The 15,459-nt window shown below is 41.9% G+C and overlaps 1 long non-coding RNA gene and 1 pseudogene across 1 annotated transcript in view; both read right to left on the bottom strand.

Annotated features, from left to right (window-relative positions):
- LOC112635211 overlaps positions 1-15,459 on the bottom strand; it is a 100,079-nt gene that overhangs the window by 37,184 nt on the left and 47,436 nt on the right. The window lies entirely within an intron of this gene.
- Positions 7,890-7,983, bottom strand: LOC112635705 (annotated as a pseudogene).

The raw sequence follows: 15,459 nt of genomic DNA, 5'->3' as shown, positions 1-15,459 counted from the left end.
TTTGTTTTAGTCGTTTAGTCAATAAATGTTTTCTCAGACACATGCTGGGCCCTAGAGATAGTGTGCTGAACTGACAGATAGTCCCTGCCTTCACCTAGCTAACTATTAAGCTCAGGTTTGAGGATCCAGCTGATCTGACTTCAAATCCAGTGGCCTACATTTGCAGAGCCTCCTCAGCTATAAAATGAGGATGATAAAATTAGGCAAAGGGTTATCACGAGAGGTAAATCAGATAATCTATGTGAAGTATTTAGCCCGCTGCCTTGCTCTAAGTGGTGGCTGTTGTTAAGATCATTATTTCATAGGTCACCCGAGGCCTGCTGGAAACTGTGCACTGGACACCAGAATGACCTTATGTGTATGAAGGGCCTTTGGCAGGCAACCAACCCAGAGTCTCAAAGGACAGCATCCCAGCTACAGACAACACAGCCCCAGAGCTCTCAGCTGAAGCTCAGCATTCACAATCACACAAAGGCCAGAAGAACCCAAGCCCCACCACTGCTGGCAGGCCACTGCCCCAGGCATCAATAAAGGCTCCCAGAGACCTTTTGTCAATTGTCCCCTGAACAGAACATAAACATCTCCACGCTGCCATTCAGTGGACATCCTGTTTACATGGTGAGTGGGGATCTTGGTTGCTTTCCCTCTTGTCTTTTTAAAGGCTGTAATTATGTTTACCCAAGTCCAGCAGTAGGTGCCAGGAGGACTGTGAGTTGATTTCCCTGGCTAACACTGCAGACGGCTGGCGGCAGCCCCACTGACCCCTGCATCCCAGGCAGAGAGCCAGCCCTACATTCTCCTTACAAAGACAGCCATTCTCACTGAGCAGTTTTCTTTGCATGCATGCTGGGATGCTCTGGATAATTGGCTAGCCAATGCCAAGATACGTCAGCACTATGCACGTACCAGATATCTGGATAATGAAGGGAAAGGAAGGGTACAGAGCTCTGTAGTTAGAACGCCTCCTGGGTACCATGCAGTGTACCATGAGCATTTCACATGCAGGGGGTCCCCGGCTTATGATGGTTCAACTTACGATTTTTTTTTTTTTTTTTTTTACTTTATGATGGTGCAAAAGCAATGTACGTTTAGTAGAAACCATACTTCAAGTACCCATGCAACCATTCTGTTTCACTTTCAGTACAGTATTCAATAAATTATATGAGCTATTCAACACCTTATTATAGTAGTCTTTGTGATAGATGATTTTTCCCAACTGTAGGTTAAAGTAAGTGTTCTGAGCAAGATTAAGGTAAGTCCAGGCTAAGGTGCAACATTCAGAAGGTTAGTATATTAAATACATTTTCAACATACAATATTTTCCTTTTATGATCAGTTTATCAGCATGTAACCCCATCATGAATTGAGGAGCATTTATATATTGTTTTGGTCAATCCCAGTACAACCCAGAGAGTTAGGTATTGTTACCAGATTTTTACAAATGAGGAAACAAAACATGAGGTCACTCTGCTGATAAGTGGTAGAACTAGAATTTAAATTGGATCCATCAAGCTCTGTAGTCTATGTTCTTTCTACTCCAGGGAAAAAAAAATGAAATAACATTTTATGCATGCCCAGATGAGTTGTTTTGACGCAGTGATTCCCAGGTGGTTTCATCCCTTTCCCATCTGTTGTAATATATTTTCAAACATCAACTCAATGCATTATTTTTTTTTTAATGGAGCCTCACTCTTGTCGCCCAGACTGGAGTGCAATGACACAATCTCAACTCACTGCAACCTCTGCCTCCCAGGCTCAAGTGATTCTCCTGCCTCCACCTTCCAAGTAGCTGGGATTACATGCTTCAGAGGAATAAAATAGAGCTCGGAGAGCAACCCAGGCCGAAAGGGAGCAATGTGCATGGAGGTATGAGTCAATGCTCCCAACAACTGAGGTCCAGGAAACTGTGCTCATGACACACCTTATCTCCAGGGTCCCTATGGACCCTCTCAACTCATGTGGACTCTGCTCACTCCTAGTAGATGGTATTCTCTCTCTCTCTAACTTCCTCTCGGGATGTTTCAGGCAACCACTAAGGTGGCCTCCAGGGATCCCTGCCTTCTGGTACTTACTGCCTGTGTAATCCCATTTCCCTTGAGTGTGGGCTGGATTTAGTGACTAGCTTCTAGCAAATAGAAATAGGCAGAAGCAAAATCTCTTCCAAGATTAGGTAATTAAAAAGATCATGGCGTCTGTCTTAGTCTCTCTCTCTGTCTCTCTCTCTCTCTCTCCCTCCACCCCCACCGCCACCCCTCATTCTGCAGAAGATGAGCTGCCATATTGTAATAGCTCTATAGAGAGGCCCAATGTTCCCAGCCAGTAGGACCTGAGCCTACCAATAACCATGTGAGTGAGCTTGGGAGCAGATCCAACCCCAGTTGAACATTGAGATGACTCCAGCCCTGGCCAATACCTTAACTGTAGGTTTGTGAAGAACAGGAAGTTATAGCCAGAACGTGTAGATTCCTAACCCACTGAAGCTGTGAGATAATGTTTGTTTCAAACTGCCATGTTTGGGGGTAATTTTTACACAGCAATAGCTACCTAATACCTGGAGCGAGGACAGGTCCTAAAGGGAAAGAGGGAACAGTGTAGAAGAAGACCCCAGTGCGCAGTTTGCCAAAGTAATCTCCTGTCACTGCTATCCAACCTCTGTAGACCCCAGGTGAGCTGACTGTAATCTCACACTATAGCTTTAGAGATCTAGAAACCTTCAGAGAGATCTCCCAGGACAGCATTCACAGTTTGGTTGCAAGCTGTCATCACTCATGATGAGAGAGCCAGGACAAAGCAGGATAGGAAAGGCTGTGACCCTGGTCCTCAAGAAGGAATGGCCAACAGTAATAATACTGCAACTGTAATGTGACCAAGGGAAGAGAAGAATGTGGGCTGCAAAACAGCCAATGCCCAGATCCAGAGGTCTCATCCACTGCAGTCAGCAGAGGCATCATTGTGAATCATAGCCAGTTCCCTGGCCGTTTTGGCTGATAATGAGGTGACACCATGCAGCCCACCAGAGTAGGAGGCTGCCAAGGTTAGGCCAGCTGTGGACCTGGGGTCATAAACAGGAAAAAGAACCTCAGGAAGAATATTAATTCTATAATGTGACCCAACATGACAGGTCTTGAGGAAGCCTGTGGTTTGGTGGGCTAACAGCAGCCCTAGTACTCACCCCAGACATACCACAGGAATGCTCATTGCAACACGACAAATCTAGGCCCTTCAGTGTTGTGGGATTGAAATTCAGAATGTATGCCTCTCTGTGGTCAGGAACTATGGTTGGATGAATAACAGTCCCCAAATGTGTCCCTATCCTGATCCCCGGACTTGTAAATGTTATCATATCTAGCAAAAAGGACACGAAGGTGTGATTAAGTTAAGGATGCTGAGATAGGGAGATTATCCTGGATCATCTGGGTGGGCCTGATGTAATCACAAGGTCCTCCTGAAAGCAGCACAGGAGGACTTCGAGTCAGAGGAGGAGATGTGATGATGGAAGCAGAGATGGTAGTGATACACTCGGAGGATGGAGGAAAGGGTCACAAGCCAAGGAATACAAGCAGCCGCTAGATGCTGAAAAGGCAAGAAAGCAGTTTCTCCCGAGAGTCACCAGAAGGAACCAGGCCTGCTGACACTGTAACTTTAGCACAGTGAAACTGATTTCATGGTCCTGACCTCCAGAACTCTAATAGAATAAATTTGTGTTGTTTTAAGCCACGAAGTTTATGGTAACCTATTACAGCAGCCACAGGAAACCAATTCGGAACCATCAGGAACTAGTCAGAAAAGAGCATGAAGGTGGAGTCTCAATTCTTGTGGCCAAGCAGAATTGTGAGAAATAAGGATTGCAAACCAACAAAAATTCATGTTCTAGGGGACCCACATTTGAATTATCTTCATTGTTGAAGTTGAAGTCCATGGGCCATCATTGCCTATGTCCTTATTTATTATCTTGTCTATATCAATAGTATTTGCCCAAAGAAGCTCTCAAATTCACCTTTTATTGAAGGGTGTAAATGAATGAAGAATGAAACATACAAAGGAAATTTCACCGTAAATACCAGCCAACAGTTTCTTAGGGCTATTATTTGTTGCAGAGATTTTATTCGGGAGGATTTCAAATCAAGACCATTTACTTCCTTCTCTGCTAATTTGCTTTTACTGTGATTTATAGATTAAATGTACACAGACAAGTATATAAATGTATACAGAAAACAGACTTTTGCCTAATATTTGCTTTATGGAGCAGGTAAACTTGTAAAGAACACTCTGTTACACATTTAACTACATAACAATTCCAGACTTGTGTAGGTCAAAAATATATCACCCAGAAGGAAAAAGCTAAGCAACAGACTTAATACTGTATATTTGTAGCTAATATGACATATAATATATATTTGTAGCTTATATATGCTAATATATTTATAGCTAATAATCTTATATGTGAAGAGCTCATCCAATTATGAAATTATTATTGAAAACAATTATCATGAAAATCAGGAAACTTTATGGACAAATATACAGTCCCTGACCAGATTACTCCTTGAAAGTAAAAAACCCCAATTAGCAAAGATAGAAAATACATAATCCTTCTAGAATGTAAAGGAAATGGTAAATTGAAATGGGAAATTACATTTTTAAAACCTCAGGTACATGGAGTTGGTCATATGCCTCATTAATTTGTGCAAGACTCATTTTTTCATTTTATTTTTACCCATGTTCATCCTCTCCACTCCCCTAAACTTCCTCACCATAGACACTCTAATGTGTGCCAATATATGTTCTTGGATAGCTATCTGAATTAGCTTCCTGTGGCTGCTGTAACAAATTTTCTCAAACTTGGTGATGTAAAGCCACAGAAACTTATTTTCTCATAGCTCTGGAAGGCAGAAGTCTCAAAATCAAGGTGCTGGCAGGGTCACAGAACTTCCAGAGGCTCCAGGGGAGATTCCATTCCTTGCCTCTTTCAACTTCTGGTGTTTCCATGTGTTCCTTGGCTTGTGGCTTATATATAATACAGTTTATAAGTTTATCTGTGCCATAAAGCTAATCTTAGCCAAAGCTCTGCTTTCTGTATACATTTGTATACTTGCTCTGTACATTCAACCTGTAAATCACTCCAATCTCTGTCTGTCTTCACATTCTGCCTCTATTGTGTGTCTCTTATAAGCACATTTGCCATTGGATTTTAAAGTCCGCCTAGACAATCCAGGATGATCTCATCTCGAGATTCTTACTTAATTACATCTGCAAATACTCCTTTTACCCAAAAAAATCACATTCACAAATTTGGGAACGTGGACATATCTTTTGGGAATGTGGACATTCCATTCAACCCACTGCACTATTCTTAAAAGCCATGTCGTGATTTTTGTGTATGTGTGTTATTTTTCATAGTAAATTATGCTAAAAGTCTCATTCTACTTTTTATCACATATGCTCCTTGACTTATGGTGGGGCTACATCCTGATAAACCTGTTACTGCTGAAAATACTGTGAATTGAAAATGCATTTAATATACCTAACCTGCTGATCACAGCTTAGCCTAGAACACTTACATTAGCCCACAGTTGGGCAAAATTATCTATCACAAAGCCCATTATATAACAAAGTGTTGAACAGTTCATATACTTTGCTGAATACTGTACTGAAAGCAAAAAACACAATGATTGTATGCGTACTAGAAGTATGGTCTACTAAATGTGTATCAATGTCCATCCATCACAAAGTCAAAACATCTATGTCGAAACATCCTATGTTGGGGATCATCTGTATTTTTACTTATCCCTTGTTTTGTCTATCCATAGTGTTCCTATATACCTGGTGTATATTCCATAGTATGTACTCCATCAAATTTTGTTTATTCAACTTCCTAGTGATAGACACCTAATTTCTCATCTACATGTCTCCTACCACATAAAAGGCAGCAGGGGACACAATTAATTATGGCCCTTTATGAATATGTTGCAGGTGTTTCTCTGGTATATATTCCCAGGAGTCAGCTGGATGGATCATACAGGATATAAACACACCCTTGGTTTCTCTAAGTATTGCTAGATTGTGCCTGCACCAGTTAGCTCTCACATGCATGAGTGTTCCTTTTTTCCCCTAAATTCTTGCCAACACTTGGAATCATTCAATTTTATAATATTTGCTATTCCGATGCACATGAAGTGGTATCTTACAGTTGCTTTAGTTGGTCATGTTGGTATTGGTCTGTTGGTATTGTCAGTTTTTGTTCTAGATTATAATGGGTGTGCCTTTCTTGTCTTCTTTCTTTGTTCCCTTTATTTAGACAGGAATTAACTTTTCTAGTTTGTTTATAGATCCTTAGCTCCGAGGTCAGATATTTGTCTGTTGGCCCTAATCCCATACTCACTGTCCTATATTCTCCTCTGGAAGACAGGTAAGCAGGAAGCCACATTCCCCAGACTTCCTTGACAGCTAAAGTTAAATTTGGTTCTGCCAGTCTGGGGGAACTGCACCTGACTGGCAAGTAGAAACAAGGTTGGGCCCATTGTTTCTGACACTGCCTCAGCTGCAGCAGCAGAGTTAGGTGGCTCCTGCTCAGTGCCAGCCCTGTGGTTTCAGTGGCACTGGTGGACAATGGCTCCATGGTCCCAGCAGTGACTCCAGTGAGGGTGGCTCACACACTCTCTCCCAGGTATGCTAGCAGCTCCCTGAGCTCTGGGTAGAGCACCCTTTCCCTTTTGCTCCTCCAAACATCTTTAGAATCAACACCCCACATTAAATCCCTTTCAGTTTGAATGATCTAAAATTATTTCTGTCTTCCCAACTGGGCACTGACTAACACATTTCCAGTATTCTTAACATCCTCCTAGAATGATCTTTTGTCCTACAGCAGCATTTCAAAGCATGTCCTTGCAAGATAAACATTCTCAGACCTTGCATCCCTAAGAACATCTTCATTTCGCCCCTTGCATTTCAGTGATAATGTACCTTGGTATAAAACCCAGGAGCAGCATTCTCATGCTTTGGAAGTATGGCTGCACTGTCTCCTTGCATCCGGTGTTGTTATTGAGAAGTGTGATGACAGCTTATTCTTGTTCCTTTCAAGGTCATTTGCTCTCGCTCTCAGGAATCTTTTTTCAAGTTCTTAAATTTCCCAATAATGTAATATGCTGATTTTTTTTTCTTTTTTTTTCTTTTTTTTGAAACGGAGTCTCACTCTGTCACCCAGGCTGGAGTGCAGTGGCCGAATCTCAGCTCACTGCAAGCTCCGCCTCCCGGGTTTACGCCATTCTCCTGCCTCAGCCTCCCGAGTAGCTGGGACTACAGGCGCCCGCCACCTTGCCCAGCTAGTTTTTTGTATTTTTTAGTAGAGACGGGGTTTCACCGTATTAGCCAGGATGGTCTCGATCTCCTGACCTCGTGATCCGCCCGTCTCGACCTCCCAGAGTGCTGGGATTACAGGCCTGATGATTTTTTTTTTTTTCTTATCTCTACTGTACAACACTGGAGAAGCCCTTTCAATCTAAAGCTTTTATCTGTATTTCTATATAGATTATCGTTAATTCAAAATAGTCTTTCACTACCGTTTATTGTTTGTCTCTCATTCTGAGACTTTTTTTTTTTTCAATTGAGACAGGGTTTCGCTCTGTGGCTTACGCTGGAGGCTGGAGTACAGTGGTGAAATCACTGCTCACTGCAGCCTCAACCTTGCCAGCTCAAGCGATCCTTCCACCTCAGCCTCCTGAGTAGCTGTGACCACAGGCACGCACCACCACATCCAACTAATTTTTTTTTTTTTTATAGAGAATAAAAATTTATTTTTTATAATTTCACCATGTTTGCCCAGGCTCATTCTGAGATTATTATCATGCTGACATTTCTATTTCTATATTCCATATTGTTTAATTCTCTTTTTTATGAATTCCTCATTTTTTTTCTTAATTTTTAGGCCTGAGGGCCTCTTCTATCCTTGTCAAGGGTAGTGCTAACCTTTTGTCCTTTCAAAAACACTGTAGTCCTTCTCTTTCTTACAGCTGCCTAGGGTTTTTGAGACTTCCAGCTCATTGATTAGTTAATCCAAGGTTTGCATTCTGCTCTTCGGTCCCTTTATTGAGTTCTTCATTTCATCTATTGTTTTCTTATTACCAAATTCTCTAGTTGAATATTCTTTGTGATGCTCATTTCTTTTTGCTATTTCTGATATTTTTCTCTTTTCCCCTCTTTGTGGCTATTTATGTTTGTTTTAGATTCTTATGTCTCTGGACCACTAATTGTAACTTCCTTTGCCATAGGTCGTTCAGCTTATCTTCCTTTTATAGCAATCAAACTCCTCTAATTTATCCGTATTTTTCCCCAGATGTATTTAGCACATCTGCTGGCTTAGCTAGCAAAGTGGCTCCGGATGGAGGGGCCAATCAAAGTCACCTAGGTCTTAGATTGATCCTTTCCTCAGAGTTTAAAAAGGGGGATGGAGAAATGAGACCAATCCCTCGAGCCCATTTCAAACTTCACCTCTACTATGACACAGAGCTGCAAACATCCCCAGCCAGGTGCCTCGGCCCTCCAAGAACCCCCTTTTCTTCCACCTGGGGCACTGCTCTGCTTAGAGGTCTATATCCCTCACTTGAAATCTCATGGCCTACTGGGTGGAGACAGTGAGAGGAGGGAGGAGAGAACTCTCAGGAGCCAGACCTTCTACCCAGCCCTAGTAGTCGCTTCCCAACAGCTGGGCTCCCACAAAATCACACTAAGGTCAGGCAGTTGCCACTGTATTCCTGCTCCCACAGAATCTACAGGGCAGGCAGTGAACACCTTCCTACTTATTCTCTTTCAATTTATCCCAAAATACCACTTTTGTCATGTCACTTCCTTGCCTAAACACCTTCCATGGGTCTCCTTATCTATAAAAAAAAAAAAAAAAAAAAAAAAGTCCAGCATACAAGGCCTTCTCCAATTTGCCCCCTTTATTCCTCAATATCTTTTTCTATTTGGCATCCTCAAATTTACTTTGCTGTCCTATCTTCAGGTAGCTATCACAGCATAACTTCTTATTCATAGCAGAGGCATAAAATTACACCTCTTAATTGATTGTGCTAGCCCATAAGCCAATGGTATTTTTTTAAATGGCAAAATTATTATTCTTGGTTGAGAAAAAGAGTCTCTTTCATATGCAAAAAGAGGGCACAATTTACCGTCACTTGGACATGTGTTAAGCATTTTCACAATGTCAGAGAAAGGTCTGCAATAGTGAGTGAGCCAGACTCACTTATTTGATCTCTCCTTGAATCAAGGTTTCACATTTTTAAGATGTCTTAGTAGTGTGCAGCTAAGGAACAGGCTTAGGAAGTTTACCTCATGATATTGACCCCATTAGCAGTATTTCAACAAACAGGAGCTAGCCTGTGGGAAACATGAAGGCACTAAAGGATGATGTAAGCTGTCTAAGTGCTCCAATCTACTACCTTGAGTTTTGGCCTCAGGACCAATGTAGCAATTTGCAGTTATGATCCCCTATCCTCAATCATGAAAATGTGTCAGTTCAACGGGGAAGTAAAATGGGCTTTTAAATAAAGAAGGCTAGATAAACTCGTGTATCACAAACAAAACACACGCCTGCTTCCAAATGAAGAAGTAATCAAAAACGTCCAGGCAATTGGACTAGCTTTCTTTTCATGTCTCCACCATTTGTCTTTGGAACCTGAGTCATTTATATGTCAGCTTGCCCAAGTGGCCTGGAGAACATAAGGGTTGCCAACCAGGACTCTAACTCTTTAAAGGTCTGTTTATGTCGGCATGACTAATAGTGCTTATGTGTACTCAGGAGGAAATGCCAAGCTAACAAGGAAGACCACGAGTCCACAAAATTTTAATTTCTAGTTTTAGGAGAAATTAACCTCCACATTCATGTTTTTGTATTATGAATTTTCATGACGACTTTAAAGTTTGCCATGGTATTTATGGTAATTTCATTACAAACCACATTTTCATCTTTTAATTTCTTTCCTATTTATAATTATACAGCTGTAATTAAAAGGTATTACAATGACACGCTATCCTCACTAAAAGCCTGGCCTGCCAGACTTATTATATTCCAGATATTTCTCTAGCTTTATTTCTTTTCTCTCATTTTGGAAGAAGGGGAGGGGAAGGAAGGAAGGCAGTGGAGACTTTGGTCATTATAACCTCAAATCTTTTCATCAACTTCTCTTTGTTCTTTCAAAAAAAAAAAAATAGGATTTTTCCAAACAGTCCCCCAACTAAATGAAATGTTTTGATGTAATAGTTTCCATGTAAGCTTCTCACCACATCTGAAGTGATGCTCACACAGACTCACCAAGAGCATGCAAAAGACTTCAAGGATGGCTGAGACCTGGATTAAATTCTGTCTTCCAGGGTGAGTGCCAGCAGCCTCTGCCCCCATGGCTCAAAGGGTCCCAGAAGCTGAACACTAAGGCTGAGGCACCTCTTACCTTTCTCTTTCAGTACATAGAAGGTACTTGTGTATGAAGACTTTTTCCATTCCAATGACTTATCACTCACAAATCCAAGAAAATAATTTGGAGGCAGGGAAACTGAGCATCTAAGGCCAAGCCTCAGCTGAGAAGAGTGCAGTGAACCGATCATTAATTACACTGAATATCTTCAAAGAATGTTGAAACTGTACAGCCAAGTACAGTCATTGCCTTCAAGGAGTTCACACCTGAGTTGGAAGAAGGATGCACATCTACTGTTTGTTGCCAAACTACTATTCATCTTTCCATTAGAGAACCGATATTCTCCCACCCATGACACCCTGGTGGGACTATCCATCACTGAATGCCACCTACTTTGAAGCCAAACACGTTGAGCAAGACCAACAAAATTACTTCGGGTAAAAGAGTCCTGGGGCAATCAGCCACTGTTTTTATAATTGCTGCTATAAACACGGCCTCACACTGAGTCCAGATTAACAGACTCCCTCTTCTGTCATGAAAGATTCTTCTTGGGATACTTCGGGATCTTTTCTTGCTAGTGACCTTCATTGAGATCATCTCAATCTGCTAGAAAGTTATCTATCAAAAAATCAGGGGTCAAAATCTTGATCCCATTCCTCATGAAAGGACCCTCATTCCCTCTCCACAGTGATCTTCTGTCAAATCACAAGGAAAGGTCCTCCTTCCCTGGGGCACTTCTAGGGCAAGAAGTAACAAGTTGCCTTAGATTCAGAGTGGTTTCTCACAGCAGTAACAAAATCTCCTCAAAATGATTTGCTGTCTTCCCCTAGACCAATGCTTTGCTGCCTTAGCTCCACATCGGTGTTATTGACTGAATTGGGTCCTCCCAAAACCCATAGGTTGAAGCCCTAACACCCAGTGTGACTGCATTTGGAAATAATGTCTTTAAGGAGGAAATTAAGGTTAAATGAAGACATAAGGGAGGGGTCCTGATGCAACAGAACTAGAGTCCTTATGAGAAGAGGAAAAGACACCAGAACGCTCTCTCCATGCACATGGAGGAAAGACCATGTGAGGACACAGCACAGAGACAGCCACCTGCAAGCTAAGAAAAAGGGGCCTCACCAGAAAGCAACCCTGCCAGCACCTTGGTCTTAGACTTTTATCCTCCAGAACTGTGAGAAGATAAGTTTCTGTTGTTTAATCCACACAGTGGCATTTTGTCATGGCAGCCCAAGCAGACTAATACACCTGGAGAGTTCTTGAAAACTCAATGTTCAGGCCATGTCCCATACCAATTAAATCAGAACCTTCTGGTCAGATTCAGGCATCAGAATGTTTTAAATCTTCCAAGATAATCCCAATGTGCAGTCATATTATATACAAAGAGGCTACTATTAACTTTGAAATAGCAAATTTTCTTTCTCTTTCCATTTTACTTAGCTGATATTCCCCATCATACAATAAGGATATTATATATTTTCATATTTACTGCATATATTTGTCTCAATTTGCTGTTTGCTTTTATAACTTTGCTATATATACACATATATAGGTATGTATGTAGATGCATGCACACATATATGAATGAATATGAATACGAATATATGAATATATGAATGTGTGTATATATGCCTCATATACACATATGTATATATAATACAGATGTGTGTACACACACATACATAAATACATATACTTCCTTTAGTTTTCTTTTAATAGTGGGAGGAGTGAGCAGAATTGCAACTCAACAGAGCTAATAGCAGCAGGTATTCTGAGTGACCCCTTGATACTATGACTCTTACATCTAGAATGATAGCACAAGTTCATTCACAGAAGCTCTGTTTCATTTATGTGCTTAGTGTTGACTTTGTGTCAGACATTATACTAGTAATGAATAAAAATACAACTAGTCCCTGCACTGATGAAGCCTAGGAAGACATGGGTAATTGTTTCCCTGCATAGCAAGGTCTGTGCTCTGGAGAAAAGGACATGGTCTCCAAGAGGGTGCAACCAGGCATGTTAACAGCCTCTGGAGTCACAGCAGCCTTCTCTGAGGGCACCGTGGGCATCCCTTCCTCATGTGGGGTTCTTTATTAAGAATGTTTTCTTCACTGCAAAGCAGTTTAGAGCTCACCATAAGAAGGGAGGGTGGACTAACTCTAGGCTCAAAGATAGATTTCCATCATGTGTGCTTGTGGTACAGTGTTTAGCACCACAACTCACTTTAGAACAGGCCTGATCACCATCAGGCCTTAACTATGCATTCCCAATGGTCTCTAAGGAACTCATCTGTGGCTTGACCAACCACAGAGCCATTCACTTTTAAATTATCTATGGAGAGCCATGAAGCAGAATCACTCCAACCTGATAATTTTCTGTTTGTTTCCCAGAATTCTGGGATTCTAAGAATTCCAGGATTGTTTTTTGGGTTTTTTTTTTTTAAAAGCATATACACTAGAGAGAATCTAATGATGTCTAAAGAAATTGTCAAACCTTCGTGTACCCTAAAAGCCAGATCCTCTTTCAACTTTAACATTACTTGATCGCCTGCTGTGAAGTAAACACTGCTCTGTGAAGTAAACATGTGCTGAGAACTGAGATCTAAAACCTTTTAAGACTTCTGCTGTTCCTGCCTAGAGCAAGGAGCACATTTTACTGCTTGAAGTGGAGAAAATGGCTATCCCCAGCCATTCCTGAAACCCCCATAGGGACTGAAATTCAGTAATGCTGCTGAATGAATGAAAGAAATTAGAGTACCTGGGTTCCCAGATGTCCTCAAATGGGGTTTAGGTCAGGAAGAAGTTGCCATAGGGCTCAGGACCTTGGGATTATTTGTTACTGGTGGTGACATGGGTAAATGTGACCACTTCTTTTTACTCCATAGAAATTTTTAAGTGTCCAAACTGATAGATTGTTCACCAGCAAACACTGAAATCTCTTGTTCTAGTCATAGGGCGAGGCTTTGGGAAAATTAAGAACAGAACTCAGAGCTCCTCATATTTCCTAGTAATTTCCAGTGGACTTTACATCCTGCCCTCAAAGATTTTCTTTGAAGAGTTATGATTTCATAATCTGACCCACCAAAGTCTGTGAACAAGATCATATAAAGATGCTCCATATCCAACAAGGAGTGATGGGACCACAGCTATTGGCAAATATGCATGAGATTTCCACCCAAATCATCACAGAGAAATATTGTAGAATGTGTACTGTTACACACACACACACACACACATATATACACACACACTCCCCGAAGGCTTTGGTTTGTCTCTCAAGCCTTGTGGAGGCAAACTAGCTGAAACTTGAATTTTAAGGCCTGGGGTTCTCATGCTACCCTAAAGAGCTGACAGGGACTTGGATGTAAAGCAACAGTCAGACTGAAAGGATAGCTTTTTATTGACTCAGTTCACCCCCAAATCACTCAAGTGTTTTTTATAACTATAGGGCTGAATTGACACAGAAAACAACTGCAAATATGATAGCCAATGGTCTCACCTTGGTGGTCATGGCTGTTCCTCACCAAATCAGGGAAATGCCCCAATTTTCTCATCTAGTTACTATTTAGTTTGTACTTCTCAGATATGTATGATTTCTAGTGTTTCCTTCTTTCCTCTTCCTCTTTTTCAAGTCCTTTCTTTTCTAGAATTTAGTAAATTTCATTCTCTTTCCTTTAAAAAGTTTTTTAATCCAAAATGGATTTTTTTTCCAAGGTGGCAGACTAGAGGCAGTATTAGCATGTCTCTCCCACTTGGAAGCACAGAATAATGTGCAGAATTTCACACTGTGATTTTTTTCCCCCAAGAACCAATGCAGGAACTTAACAGAAAAACCTAAAGAATCCACAGATTCTCTGAAAGAAGTGGCAGGCTGCAGCCTGCTCCATGAGACTGGTGAAAAACTGTAAGTCCTCAGAGTGTGAGAGGGAGTCTGTCTCCAGAGTACACATCCCTACCAAGGAATCTGAAAATCCAGACCATGGGAGAAGGCCTTAACCCTATCTGAACTGGAATGGATTTAGAGAGCAACATGAACTATAAAAGTGGAAGCAGCAGCTGAAAGTGCCTTGCAGGCATTCCCAGTCTCCAGCATGAAACGAGGGAAGACATTCCTGACTATATCTTACAGGGGCCACTGGGGAAGTCAGCCAACAAGCTCAGGGAGGGGTCACAGGGTGAAAGAAGTTCCCAACTAAATTTTGTGGTATGATCTCAAGTGGGGAAGAACTCCTTTGACCAGCATGGTGGCAGAGGGAAGTGGCAGGGAGCAGGAAGTAAACTGCAGACACAAGTGAGCACAGGAGCTGGGCACTGGCCTTGTGGGCAGGTGGGAAGGTGTGTGGCCTGAAAGCTGAGGTTGCTATCTCTGTGGGGAAGCTGATGGCCTGGGGCAGGTCTCAGTTCTGTGTGCAGACTGCCTGAATCTAAACCTGCTGCTGTTAGTGGAGTACTGTGGCAGTTAGATTGGCCTCACCAACTGTATGGGAGCTGGGTGAGGCTTACTGCCACTGGCTACCCCCACTCCCTTTGCAAACTCTTCTATGCAGCAGAGGCAGTTCTATTCCCCTCTGGAACATTACCTCTGCAGCCCAAAATCACCCCACAAACCCTCACAGGAAAGGCCCTTCTGAAGGAGAGTCAGAGCTTAGACCCTCCGATCCGTCTAACCTTGCCCCCACCTGGTTGTGCCCCTCCACCTGCCCTGGTAGCTTAACACAAAGGACATAAACTTTTGGGAGCTTTATAGCCCCGCCCATTGCATGAGAAATCAGAATACTTCCCCCAGAAAACTTAGGGCAAGCTCAAATCCCACTGCTACTACTGTGGCTGGTGCTATTCTACAAGTGCCACCTCCTGGTCAGAGACCAACTGACACAGTCCGTTATGGCACCTCTAGGTAGAATAACACTGCACCCAGGAAGGAGAAATCAACGGCGTGACTTCAGTTATTACCAGAGGGCCTAAGTCTGTCCACGTAACAAGTTCACTAAAATTATAATCAGCATACAAGAAAGCCAGCACACTAAACCTATCTACAACCAAGGAATCTC

The sequence above is a fragment of the Theropithecus gelada genome, chromosome 11 (assembly GCF_003255815.1).
Source record: "Theropithecus gelada isolate Dixy chromosome 11, Tgel_1.0, whole genome shotgun sequence".
Taxonomy (NCBI): Eukaryota; Metazoa; Chordata; class Mammalia; order Primates; family Cercopithecidae; genus Theropithecus; species Theropithecus gelada.
This window is presented reverse-complemented; position numbering and strand designations above follow the sequence as displayed.